The following is a 14,676-nucleotide window of genomic DNA, read 5'->3' on the forward strand; positions in this document are numbered from 1 at the left end:
CAAGAAAATGGCGCTGAGCCGACTGTGCAGAGGTGTCTTCTAGGTTCCTGGACATTGTGATGTCATAGAGAGGAACCTGTTGTAGATCACTGCTCTGTGACATCACCACAGCCTGGCCGCCATGATGCTTCCTGCCAACTGCTCAGTATCTTCAATGGTTGTTATCTCCTCTAGATTATTAGTCTATTATTTTTCTATTTTCTATTTATATATTTTATTAAACTTTTTCTTCTTTTTGGATCCCCTCCCGGCTTTGTCTGTAGAAAACCGCATCATGAAGAATATGTGTGTCCAATAGTGGCGGAAAAAAGTCACAGATTCTGGCACATTCAGCATTTACACCATGTAATCCAGCTCCTAGATGGCGTAGAATTCAGTTTCTGGAGCACGAAGCTATCTCTGATTTATTAAGAATCATCTTCCCCTTCATATATCTGGTCCATCTCACTCCGGGGCCCAGAAGATCAGGTCTGACGTAGGAATCTCCAGTCTGGATGAATCCGGGCACAGAGTCCCTGCCGCTCAGGACTGTGCAGTGTAGGCCCTCATTGTGTCGCTGTATGGTGCTCTGTGGGGTCCATGTTACATAGAGAGTACATTGGTTATATGGCGCCCAGGGGAGCGTGCCGCCATTTATTTTCAGTGGATTGAATAGCGACCCCTTTATGCCGCACACTGCAGGGCGCTGACATAGGAAATCCATCCCTCCCCCATCTCTTAGTGCAGCTCCCCAGTTCTTGGCCCCTCGCATGGATTCTGTGTGTAAACAGTTGACTCCAACATCACGTCCATAGCAGTGAAAATGACAGTTGAAAACATTCAGCGCATGTGCAAACACGCAGCAGGAGCCCCTGTATCTGCGCATGCGCTGAATGCTCTCTGAGCCGGCACAGAAGAGGACACAGCCGGGCACACGGGTAAATGACGTGACCTCCACCATCTTGATTGCTGTAGATGCGGCTGCTGCTGGCTACCACTGTTCGCTCACGGAGTCCATGAACGGCAGGTTTCCCAGCACCCACCTGTTTATGGCATTGTAGAGGGGGCTTCAAAATGTAACTGACCCCCTTTAATCATCTCCATGTGGAATACAGTAGAAGACCACCACCGGTATTTTTTGCTGCCAAGATACATGGCACAGAGGTCAGCAGCCTTCCACCCTCTAGCTGTTGTGAAACTATAATTCCTAGTATGCCTCATTCACTTCCAAGGGAGTTCTGAGAAGAACAGCGCAAATGTGCATGCTGGGAGTTGTAGTTTCACAACAGTTGGCGTATCGGAGGTTGCCTACCACTGATATATCATAATGTCCAACCTGTGCGACTGCACAATAACCCTGCAGGCGAGTGGTCCCACCGCTACTCTTAAAAAAATAATACTGCCCCTTATTGCCTATTAGACCATGAGTTGGAACTACACTCCTTCCCATCCACGTCTCACTATTACAGGGGTTGTCCATAAAGAAAACCTGTCTGCTATTCAAAGGATAGGTGTGTGATCGATGGCTTCTGACTGGTGATCACGAGAATGGGGGCCAGTTCTTCGCATTTGAATGGAAAATAGTCTAGAATGTGAGTCCACTGCTCCATTCAGCTCCATGTATATGTGACCACTGCTTAATTCAGCTTGGGTGCACAGGCCCCCATGCCCTTGTGATTGGCGAGCTGTCAGACCCCCAGCGACTCGGACACATCCCCCTATCCTGTATCTATAGGAATATTCCTGTAGATAATAATGAGGTGGTCATTATTGGGGACATTAACTACCGAGATTTGGACTGGGTTACGTGAACTGCATCAGCATGATGTCGATTCCCAGAGACCCGGCCACCCTCCATTTTCTGCTATGGAAGTTCCAAAAACAGCTCACGGCTGGTGTGGCTATTTCCAGAAGTCCCCTAACTTGCACAGCTTGCTCTTCTTGGCACTTCCAAAGTAGCCAAGCTCACTAGCTCGAATGGCAAGAACTTTGCATTTGTGTGGTGCACTCTCCTTCGCTGTAGGTGCCCCGTTCTCGAGATAGGCGCAGGTCCCACCTTCTTTCTGACACTTGCGGCATATCTTATCCACATATGTTGAGATGTTAAAATCCCATTTTTTAAGTAGCCAAGCTTGCCGTTGTGGATATTTTTGGAAGTCCCACAGCAGCAAATGGAGAGGACACTGCATTTGTGCCACGTGCGCCCCTTCACTTCAGATGCCCCCTTCTCGAGATAGGAGTTAGTCCCTGAGGTGATGCCCACACCCGTCTGACATTTTGTAGTATATCCTAGCCATGTGCCACAAATGTTGAGATGGGAAAAGCCCTTTTAAATTTGGCATTTTCTGCCAGATAGACTAGACAATTGACCCTTGCAATCATGTTAGTTCAACAAGATCATATCGGTGAAACTGAGCATGTGCAGCCATCTCAGTGAGCCGTACAAAGAAATAAGAAAGAGAACCAACAGCAGGTGGCGCTATTCAGATACATATTATTGAATAACTTACTGGCTATGTGAATTTTTAATTACATGCAATTGCAAAAGTATTCATATCCAGGTGCTAGATTGAAAACTGCAAATGTTATTTTTATTTTTATGGGACAACCCCTTAAGGTAGAGGTTTTAATGTATGTCCCCCAACCAATGCTCAATATGTTTCATGAAATTGTCTCCTCTTCCCTACCAACCACCGGTCTTCGTACTTATAATGCATATTCCCCATTTCACTTAAAGGGGTTGGCTCATCATTGATGGCATATTGCTGCCACAAGTGGAAGGGACTCGGCTGAATGCAGCCAGCCGCACTGTCTGGTCTCACCCATAATCTGTTATAGCTCACAAAACATATGAGTTTTCCAAAAGAGGCATCTCTTGGTGTTACTTTTATTCCATCAAAACTTCCAAATGTTTCGAGTGCAGCATGAAAATAAGCCACTTCTAGTGCATCAATTCTTACTGATTGGCCTCCACAACAGCAGGAATCAGTCGCTGCCCATGCACAATGGGATCTAGGTGGTCTGACTTATTAGGTGTGCACTACCTCAGAACAGGGTTACTGCCAAAGGCCGATTGCTGTAATGTTATATTTAGAGATGAACGAATCGCAGTCCACGAAGTGGAATTTAATCCGAATTTCAGAAAAAAATAGGATTCACACCAGATCCGAATTTCCTCACGCTTTTTTCCTAAAATGGCTGCTGCATGTGCAGGACATGGAGCAAAGAACTCATGGAGCAAAGAAGCCATTTTGGATTCTGCCATTTTCCAGTGTGCTTAGTGCAGGGAGAGACATGACAGGCGCTAGGGACAGTGCTAGGAAAGACTTCATTGTGCTGAAAAAACTAATTACAAGTTCAGGGAAAGATTAGTCAAGGTGTAGGGAAAGGATAGGGAGGCATCAGCTACACTATAAAAGGAGAACAGGGTCTAATAGGGGAGTGTACAGCCTGGGTAATAGGAGCGATTCTATTACACCTTGTTGCATTATTTGGGGATCCAAATTTGTGTTATACTGCTGCTTTTACTGTAGGTTGTTTGCACTATACAGTATGATACTTCACTAATTACAGCAAACCTTGCTTTTGATTGGGGTGCAAGTTCTCTGTGATACAGACATTTACGGGGTGTATTATTAGGATAGATACGTATGTCCTATTAGCCGTTCTGCTTTGATTTTCCAATTATTTCTTTTTGGGGGGTGTATTAATAGGAAAAAAAATCATTGCATTGTACTACAGCCATATACGGGGTGTAATAATAGGAAAGATACGTACGTCCTATTAGCCATCCTGCGTTAAATTTACATATTTTTGTTTTTTTTGTAGGGGGGGGTTATTAATAGGGAAAAAAAGGAAAAAATGTCATAAGTGCTGTTCTACAGTGAAGTTACATTATACTACAGCCATTTACGTGGTGTATTAAAAGGAAATATACGTACGTCCCATTAGTCGTTCTGCGGTGAATTGTGATTGTTATATTTCTTTGTTTGGGGTGTAGTAATAGGAAAAAGAATATGCCTTAATTGCCGTTCTGCTGTGAATTTGATTTTTTGGGGGGAGTTTATTAATCAGAAAAAGAAATATATGTCTTAATTGCAATTCAGAGGTAAAGTAACATTGTACTACAACCATTTATGTGGTGTATTAAAATGAAATATACGTACGTCCTATTTGCCGTTCTGCAGTGAATTGTGATTGTTATATTTTTTATTTTTTGGGGTGTAGAAATAAGAAAAAAAAGGAAAAAATATATGTCATAATTGGCGTTCAGCGGTGAAGTTACATTGTACTACAGCCATGTTTACATGGTGTATAAAAAGGATAAATACGGACGTCCCATTAGCCGTTCTGTGGTAAATTGTAATTATTTCTTTTTTTGGGGTGTAGAAATAGGAAAAAGAAATGTCTTAATTGCCGTTCTGCGGTGAAGTTTCATTGTACTACAGCCATTTATGGGGTGTATTGTAGGGAAATAAACCTACTTCCTATTATCTGCTCTGCGGTGAATTGTTATTGTTTTTTATTTTATTTTTTAAATTGGGGGGGGGGGGTTATTAATATATGTCTTAATTGCCGTACAGTAGTGAAGGTACATTGTACTACAGCCTTTTACATGGTATTAAAAGGAAATATACGTGCGTCCTATTAGCCGTTCTGCGGTGAATTGTGATTGTTATATTTCTTTGTTTGGGGTGTAGTAATAGGAAAAAGAATACATCTTAATTGCCGTTCTGATGTAAATTGGGATTATTATTTTTTTTTGGGGGGGGGGGGTTTGTTAATCCTGAAAAGAAATATGTCTTGATTGCCGTTCAGAAGTGAAGTAACATTCCCCGGTAGAAGGCAGGTGTGGCGAAACGGCATTGGGAGGACGACGCTGCAAGGTTGGTTTGTCTCTCGGCTTATTTTATATCTCACATCTAAGATTGGTTGGTCCTTTCGACTTAATTCACTGGGGTTATTTATTCCCATATGCATATTCTGTTACTGATGTCTGACTTTCATATTTCTACTAGTATTTATTGTGGCTGAGATGGCTGGCTGACTCTGCAGCGCCCTTTATATCCTGTCTTTGGGGTATCCACTTGCTGCTAGTTTTGATAATCCATATTTCAATTGTGTTTTTTAATATGTATAAATAAAGTATATATTTTCAACATTAAGTTTGGAGGATAATTCCTTTTTTTTTTTGGTGGTTCAGGAAAAAGAATATGTCTCATAATTGCCTTTCTGCCGTGAATTGTGGTTATTTATTTATTTATTTGGGGGGGTTTATTAATCAGAAAAAAAAAATGTCTTAATTGCCGTTCAGCGGTGAAGTAACATTGTACTGCAGCATTTTTGGGGCCGTATTTTAAAGTTATTCTTTTATTATACAGTATGTCAGACAGACAGATGACAGGCCCTTCAAAGGAAACGGGCAGTGGCCAAAGTGTTTCTGTCGTAGGCAGCAGAAGAAAGAGGGGTGGCAGCAGGAATCTCTGCGAGAGGCCTGAGTTCCCAGTGTCATCTAGCGGTCGTGTCTTGACGAACAACCCAGCAGTGCTTGAATGTGCAGTAGAGCCGGATTGGGGTATGCACTCTGACGCCAATAATATGCAATGGCTGGGTCAGGTGTAGGTGATAGTTTATAGTTTTATTCGTGACGCCAATTACAGAGTGCGGAGGGTACTAACACAGGGCCCTTTAAGGATGTTGTAACTCACGTACCAGGTTAGGAATGCCAGAGTGGTGGAATGTCTCTGTGTGGTAGTGGCAATAGTGTCAACGGTGTCTCCTACCTGGCCTACGGCTGCAATCCTAAATCCTGGCTCACTTGCAATAACATTAGTGTGGTGCTAGTAGGAGTAATTAAGGAATTTGCAGCAGTCATTGAGATCCAGACCTTTGGTAAAGTTCAAACTTGTCTTTACTAGTTGCAGCTTTCATCTTTCATCCAAGTGAGATACAGCATTGGTCTGAAGTCCCAGCAGGTATTGGCAATGTGTGGCAGGAATCTATCTTCTGCTCTATCATGTGCCTGGAACTTTTGCAGGAAAGGGACGTCCTCTTAGTAGCTCTGTAATGTGGCAGGAATTTATCTTCTGCACTATCATCTGCTGTCTTGGGAACTGAGGAGGAATTTGGCTTCTCCTGGGGTCTCTGGATGGTACTCACAGTTAACTTCACAGGGTATGCTTCTTCTTGTAATACTGGAGGTGGCTGCTTGCTTCTACCAGCTGAGGCTGCAAGGCTCAGGCTGGGGGTGATGATTAATTGTCTCAGCCAAGACAAGATCCTGGCTTTGGATCCCTATATCTGGGAGCTCCTACTCGCACACCCTACCCCTAGCAGGGGTGGGTTACACACTAACTCTCACTTCCTTCCCCAACCATGAGGCAGGGCATGGGCAAGCCCACTCTGCTCATAGAGGGGGGGGGGGGGGATGGGGGTAAACTGGAATAAACTATGCCAGTCTAGAAATACTAAACTGAAAATGACTTAAGTCCCTGCTAACACATTGCTACCACCTGCTGGTGAACATGGAAATTACAGCAATATATATGTAACAAGGATTTCAATGCACATTTGTGAGAATAAGATGTGAAATTACATTAGATGACAAAGTTAATGCCCTAAACAGGTTGTAGCTAGGTAAAAGAGTTTCCTAACAACTCTGGGGTGTTACAAATGGTTGACTCGGTCTTCGACTTTGTCACAAGTGACATCAGACACCCCCAGCCAAGAGTTGGTGGGTTCATCTGACAACGCTTAGTTGGCATGGCCCGGGTGCAGGCCCTGTGCCCCCACCTATCTTGAACCTTTCTCTGTCATTTTCAGTTCCCTCAGCGTGAGAAGTATTATATGCCATAGGCTCGGCTCAACTTTTCAGCTAGGACAGTAAGCAGCTACTGCCCAGCCATATTATCTGGAAGAGACATCTGCCGCTTCCTCTGGTATGTGTTGTGAGCGGTCAGGCTCCTGGCCCTGGGACCGTTAAGGGGGACATCAGTGACATGCAGACAGGAGCGGATGATGATGATGTAGCCGATCGCACTTGGGAGCCGGGTGAAGAAGGGGCCTTATCATTATCAGGAGAAGAGGGTGGCAGCTTGCGCGTGAGGCAGTGGCTGAGCCAGCAGGGTGGTAGTGTCGCTGTGAGTCAGCAGGGTGACAGCAGTGGGAGGGTGGGAGCCAAAACGTGCCTGGGGTAGACCACCCACTTCGTAGGTGCCTACTGGCCCAGAAAGTACTGGTGCAGAGGTTCACAGAAGCAGCGGTAGCAGGAAGTCAGCACTGAGAGTTGAGGGGAAAATGCCATACTCAGCGGTGTGGCAATTTTTTGTTAGGCCGCAGAAGGAGGTGAACATGGCCATTTGCAGAATTTGTGGGCAGAAGGTGAAGCGTGGCCTGGGTGCCAATGTTGGTATCACAGCCCTGCGTCAACATATGCAGCATCACCATAAAGTGGCCTGAGAGAACCGTGGCTCCGATGTGGTAGTCCAGCCTGTGGAGAGTCCCAAGCTGTCATTTCTTTGCAAAAAAAAGGCCGTACCAGCCCTGCACACATATATAGAACAGAAGGTGGGCCAGTCCTTGAGCCTGTCTGTGTCTGCCAAAGTGCACGGCAGTGCCAACGTGTAGAGCTGTAACTACGGTGAAGGACAATATATGTCCTTTAAGGCCCACTGGGTAAATGTGGCTCCTGCCCAGCCATTTGGCTAAGTGACGCCACTTCCGCTTGCAGGTTCTCAAGCCGTTGGTACTGCGACAATGTCTGCCTCTGCCTCCTCATCCTCCACTGCAGGGACAATTCACAATGCTTCTCCAGCATACCACATGTGCAAGGCATGGCGGTGTCACACTGTTCTGCACCTAGTTTGCCTGGGCAAACAGAGTCACGCAGGGGAGGAACTGCTCTGCGTCCTTTATCAGGAAATTGAATCCTGGCTTTCTCCTCGACAACTCTAAATTGGAACCATGGTGACTGACAATGGGAAGAACAAGGAGGGCTGGACCATGCGCCCTGCATGGCGCATGTGTTCAATCTGGTTGTAAAGCGGTTCCTGAAGTCTTCACCCCATCTGCAAGACATTCTGAAAATGGCCAGGAAACTTTGCATGCACGTCAGCCTCTCGTACACCACAAAGCACACCCCTCCTTGAGCTGCAGCATCCCCCAACATAGGCTGATATGCAACATTTCCCCCCCTTGGAATGCCACCCTCCATATGTTGGACCGATTATATGAACAGAGAAAAGTCTTAAAAGATTTATTGATGATACAGGCGGACAGAGGTACTCTCCTGTGTAACTGCAATGTTAGCCAGTGGCAGCTCATGCGTGACACCTGTCATTTGCTCAGGCCCTTTGAGGAGGCCACTTTATTTGTCAGTTGCTATGACTACGGGATGAACAACATCATTCCACTGATTCACGTGCTGCAACAGATGCTGCTAAATATGGCTGGCCAGGGGACCAGAGACGTGGGAACTACATCTTACGGCCACATGAGTAGAGCAATGGCTGGTTTTTCTACACGGGTGACCAGAGAGGAGGAGCAGGAGCTACAGGGTGATGAGGAAGACGAGGCAGATGACCCAGACACACCGTGGCAATATGCAATGGAGATGGAGGCAGGGAGTACCTCTGAGTCACTAGCAAAAATGGCCCAATGCTTTTTTATATATATATATTTTGCAGTTGCCTGCCTGTGTGTGAGAGGCTGCAGGCTCAGTCACAGACAGTACTGTGTGCACACCATTCATACAGGGTGTGACAGAAAATACCTTGCAGATAAAAAAAAATATATATTTAATATTTTTCTGTGATATAATCCCATTTGCAAGCCAGTGTGTGTCAGGCCCACACAGACTGTACTGTGGCCACTGGCTAGGCCTCCACTCATACCGTTACAGGGTGTCACTCACTCACAAATACCTTGCAGATAAAAAAAATATATATATTTAATATTTTTCTGGGATATAATCCGAGTTGCAAGCCAGTGTGTGTCGGGCCCACACAGACTGTACTGTGGCCACTGGCTAGGCCACCACTCATACCGTTACAGGGTGTCACTCACAAATACCTTGCAGATAAAAAAAAATTCAATTTAATATTTTTCTGTGATATAATCCCAGTTGCAAGCCAGTGTGTGTCAGGCCCAGACAGACTGTACTGTGCCCACTGCCCACCACTTATATAGCGTGGCACAGTACCTTGCACACATAGTACCACTTATCTAAACAAAAAAATAATAAAATAAAAAAATGACAGGCAGAGGCAGGCCACCCCGCAGGGGCCGTCGTGGTGCTGTGATTTCCACTGGCCCTGGAATAATGCCCAGTGTTCAGAGGCCATGTACCCTGAACCCAAAAAATTCTGAGAAAATAGTTGACTGGCTTACACAGGACACCCAATCTTCAACAGATTCCGCTAAGAACCTTGATGCACCATCTTCCTCCAGCTCAGCTTTGGTCACCTGCTCTCAAGTTACCACTCTCCTGCCCGCCACCACCACCACAGCAGCTTCACTTGATCCCTCAGAGAAGTTATTTACACAGCAGTTGGATGAAATTAGTGATGCGCAACCATTATTGCCAGAGGATGTAGATAACAGGGATATGTCTCAGTCAGGCAGCATTACACACATGGACGTACAGTGTGATGATGATGTTGTACCCGCTGCTGCTTCCTTTGCTGAGGTGTCAGATACAAGTGAAGCGGTTGATGATGACGATGTGTCAGTTTATGCCACGTGGGTGCCTGCTCGAAGAGAAGAAGAAGAGGGGGAAAGTTCAGAAGGGGAGACAGAGAGAAGGAGGAGACGAGTTGGAAGCAGGGGGAGGTCGTCGCAAGGAGCTAGTGGCACAGTCAGACAGCATGTATCGGCACCCGGGGTCAGCCAGACAGCACGCCAATCAACGCATGCTGTTGCCACCACCAGAATGCCGTCATTGCAAAGCTCAGCAGTGTGGCATTTTATTTTGTGTGTCTGCCTCTGACAACAGCGATGCTATTTGCAACCTGTGCTAAAAGAAACTGAGTCGTGGGAAATCCAACACCCACCTAGGTACAACTGCTTTGCGAAGGCACATGATCGCACATCACAAACGCCTATGGAAGGGCTGGCCAACCTGCGGCAACTCCCACGATTCCCTGCTGTAGGCTAATAGCTGTAGGCAGACTGGGCATGCTGGGAGTTGTAGTTTTGCAACAGCTGGAGAGCCGCAGGTTGGCCAGCCCTGGCCTATGGGATCAACACATGATGACGAGTATAAGCAGCACACAAGCACAAAGCCACCATCCTCCTCCTTGTCCAGAATCTTCAGCCACGTCAACCACTGCTGTCCTCCTTGCCCCCTCTCAACCACCCGCCACTCCGCCTCTCACCTTCAGCAGTTCCATCTCATCTGCCCACAGTCAGGTGTCTGTAAAGGAAATGTTTGAGCGTAAGAAGCCAATGTCACAGAGTCATCCCCTTGCCCGGCGTCTGACAGCTGGCTTGACGGAACTCTTAGCCCCCAAGCTTTTACCATACCAGCTGGTGGAGTCTGAGGCCTTCAAAAAATTTGTTGCTATTGGGACACCACAGTGGAAGGTACCCGGACGAATTTTTTTTTTCAAAAAAGGCAATCCCAAACCTCTACTCAGTGATTGAAAAGGAAGTCATGGCATCTCTGGCATACAATGTTGGGGCAAGTGTCCATCTGACCACTGATACCTGGTCTGTAAAGCACGGTCAGGGCAGGTATATCACCTACACTGCGCATTGGGTCAACCTGCTGACGGCTGCCAAGCATGGAATGCGTGACTCTGCAACGGAGTTGGTAACACCGCCACGACTTGCAGGCAGGCCTACTGCCACCTCCTCTACTCCTCCTACTCCATCCTCTTAGATTACCTCCTCAGCTGAGTGCTCTTCTGCTGCGGCGTCTGGCTGCACATCCACTGAATCCCCCCATCTCCCCAGGGGCTATTCCACATCCCGGATACGACAGTGTCACGCTGTCTTGGGGTTGACTTGCCTGAAAGCAGAGAGCCACACCGGACCAGCACTCCTGTCCGCCCTGAACGCACAGGTGGATCAGTGGCTGACCCCGCACCAACTGGAGATCGGCAAAGTGGTGTGTGACAATGGAAGCAATTTGTTGGCGGCATTGAATTTGGGCAAGTTGTCACATGTGCCGTGCATGGCACAGGTGTTGAATCTGATCGTACAACGCTTTGTGTCCAAGTACCCAGGCTTACAGGACATCCTCAAGCAGGCCAGGAAGGTGTGGCCATTTCAGGCATTCCTACACGGCCATGGCGCACTTTTCAGACATTCAGCGCTGAAACAACATGCCAGTGAGGCGCTTGATTTGCGACAGCCCGACACATTGGAATTCAACACTCCTAATGTTCGACCGCCTGCTCCAACAAGAAAAAGCAGTCAATGAGTATTTGTATGACCGGGGTGCTAGGACAGCCACTGCAGAGCTGGGAATTTTGTTGCCACGTTACTGGACGCTCATGCGCAATGCCTGTAGGCTCATGCGTCCTTTTGAGGAGGTGACAAACCTAGTCAGTTGCACCGAATGCACCATCAGTGACCTCATCCCATTTGTTTTCTTCCTGGAGCGTGCCCTGCGAAGAGTGATGGATCAGGCTGTCGATGAGCGTGAAGAGGAAGCGTTGTGGTCACCATCACCACCAGAAACAGCCTTATCATCGCTTGCCGGACCTGCAGCAACACTGCAAGAGGTGTATGAGGAAGAGGAGTCAGAGGAGGAATGTGGCTTTGAGGAGGAGGAAGACCAACCACAGCAGGCATCCCAGGGTGCTCGTTGTTGTCACCTATCTGGGACCCGTGGTCTTGTACGTGGCTGGGGTGAAGAACAGACCGTCAATGACATCAGTGAGGACGAGGAACGGGAAAGGAGTAGCTCAGCATACAACCTTGTGCAAATGGGGTCTTTCATGCGGTCATGTCTGTTGAAGGACCCTCGTATAAAAAGGATGAAGGAGAACGACCTGTACTGGGTGGCCACGCTACTAGACCCCCGGTCTAAGCAGAAAGTGGCAGAAATGTTACCAAATTACCAAAAGTCAGAAAGGATGCAGCAGTTCAAAACCAAACTAAAAAATATGCTTTACACAGCTTATAAGGGGGATGTCACAGCACAACAGGAATCTAACAGGGGAAGAGGTGAAAGTAATCCTTCTCCTCCTACCACGGCAGCAAGGACAGGACGCTTAACAGATGTGTTGATGGAGGACATGCAGAGCTTTTTCAGTCCTACGCATCGCCACAGCCCTTCAGGATCCAGCCTTAGAGAACGACTCAACCGACAGGTAGCAGACTACCTCGCCTTAACTGCAGTTATCGAAACTATGAGGCGCGATGAACCCCTTGAATACTGGGTGTGCAGTCTTGACCTGTGGCCTGAGCTATCCCAGTTTGCGATAGAACTTCTGGCCTGCCCCGCTTCAAGTGTCCTGTCAGAAAGGACCTTCAGTGCAGCAGGAGGCGTTGTCACTGACAAAAGAAGTCGCCTCGGTCAAAAAAGTGTTGATTACCTCACCTTCATTAAGCTGAATGAGGTATGGATCCCGAAGGGACTGACAGTGGGTGATACATTTGACTAACAAAAGGCCGGATGACATGCCTTGGCCTCAAAATGATCCCCACACTGCTGTATTTAATGTCTGCATACTGGATGACTTTCGTGAATTCTCCACCACCAACTAGGGTTCATGCCGCAATGTTTTAGTCACCTTTCTGCCTGGAAAACATCAATTTTTCCGTCCGCTGCTATAGCAGTGGCTGCAACAATACCAGATTTTTCAGGCATGTGTACATGCCTAATTTTTCTGGCCTCTGGTGCTGCACTGTGGCTGCAAAAACAAAACAAAGCACATACATGTGTCAATTCCCCTTCGTGATCAGTACCTTGTTGTGGTGAAGGGGCTTGCGTATCACAATGAAGCGATCATCACCTCTATGAGTGTGTTGGCAATGTTGCCACACCCCAGATAAGGCCGTTGCTTCATTATGATCAGACCAAAAGCGATCGGCTGGATAATTTTTCAAAAAAATAAAAAAGAATGTTTTTTTTCTATAAGTTGTATGGGTTTTTAATACATAAAATCTTAATAAAGTCTCTTAATAGTTTTTTAGAAATAATGCAGACAATTAAAAAAAATCCCCATCAATTCCAATACAAAGCAAGTACAAAGCTCAGAACTAAATTATTGCAGGATGTCATAATGGTTCATTAATTCGACAATGGTTATTCAATTCGACACATGTCCCCGGATAGGGGACATAAACAGGGATTAAACTGATAGGAATAGTACTAGTTAAGACACCACTCATATAGGGTGTCACAGCACATTGCTCCGGGCACACGCAGTACCCCAACTTGGGAGTAAGAGGACCGACCAAGCTGCTTTTTCCATCTCCCGGTTCCTAAAAATCAATTCAGTTTGGTGTATCAGAGTTTGGTCTGTCACTGTGAAGGCAGTCGAAGGTACCCAGCCAAAAAATTTTCACAAAAGGCAATCCCTGATATGGGATGTAACAGGGATTAAACTGATGAGAATAGTACTACAGAAAATACCACTCATATCGGGTGTGATAGTAAATTGCAGACGCAGTGACCGTGGCGTGGATTCAAACAAAGGGGAGGGAGCCAGCGTTTTTTTAACCATCTCCCCATTCGAAAAAAATCAATTCAATTCACCTTTCGGGGACCCTTGGTGTTGTACGTGGCTGGGTGGAGGAAGAAACCTTCAATGACATCAACGGGACATGGCTAGCTTGGTATCCAACCTTGTGCAAATGGGGAGTTTGCAGTTGGGCAAATGGACTGTTTGCAGTGCATTAAAAGGGGAGTTTGGTCTGTCAATGTCTGAAGCGGGTGTAACCCTTACACTACCTGATCGATACAACATCATACCTGTTTGTATACACACACTGGATGTTTTAAACCACGTTGTTCAAAAAAAAATAAAAAATTGGATTGTTAGGTGATTTATGCCCTTTATGGATTAAAATCCAACTCTGCGTCAACTATGTAATTTGCCATGGATCCCCCCTCCGGCATGCCACAGTCCAGGTTTTAGTCCCCTTGAAACAACTTTTCCATCACTACTGTGGCTAGAAAGAGTCCCTGTGGGTTTTAAAATTCGCCTGCCTATTTAAGTCAATGGCGGTTTGCACGGAAAATTTTATGTTCGCGACATCTCTACTAAGGGTCACATGACCTATGATATCATCCTCTCTCCCTGCTCTGATTATTATTTGTGCACAAGCCTGAGAGAGCAGATGTGTCTGTACATAATACGTCACAGTGATGGCCATGCCTCCTGCAGCTTATTGCTCCCTCCCTGGATTATTAACCCCTTCAGCAGCACAGACTCAGGGTTTAAGGCTTTACTGAGTAGCTGCAGGCAGGGAGGAGACAAATGCTGGGCACAGGAGCTCTGCAGAGTATTGCCCAACAGGTTGGGGGAAGATCCTGTATGTATCAGCAGTGTCATTGTAAAGCTGGGACTTGTAGTCCTACACATACATGCTGCTGAGTATTCCAGCAGGCAGACATGTCATTAAGGGCAGGACTTGTATTCACGCCCTTTGCAGAGCAGGGGTATGGGCAGAAATTGTTTACCTGTAATAACAAAAGGGCCAGAAGAGAACCATGGAAATGAGGAGCTAGAATTTTATTTTACC

This window comes from Bufo gargarizans, chromosome 3 (genome assembly GCF_014858855.1).
Source record: "Bufo gargarizans isolate SCDJY-AF-19 chromosome 3, ASM1485885v1, whole genome shotgun sequence".
In the NCBI taxonomy this organism is placed as follows: domain Eukaryota; kingdom Metazoa; phylum Chordata; class Amphibia; order Anura; family Bufonidae; genus Bufo; species Bufo gargarizans.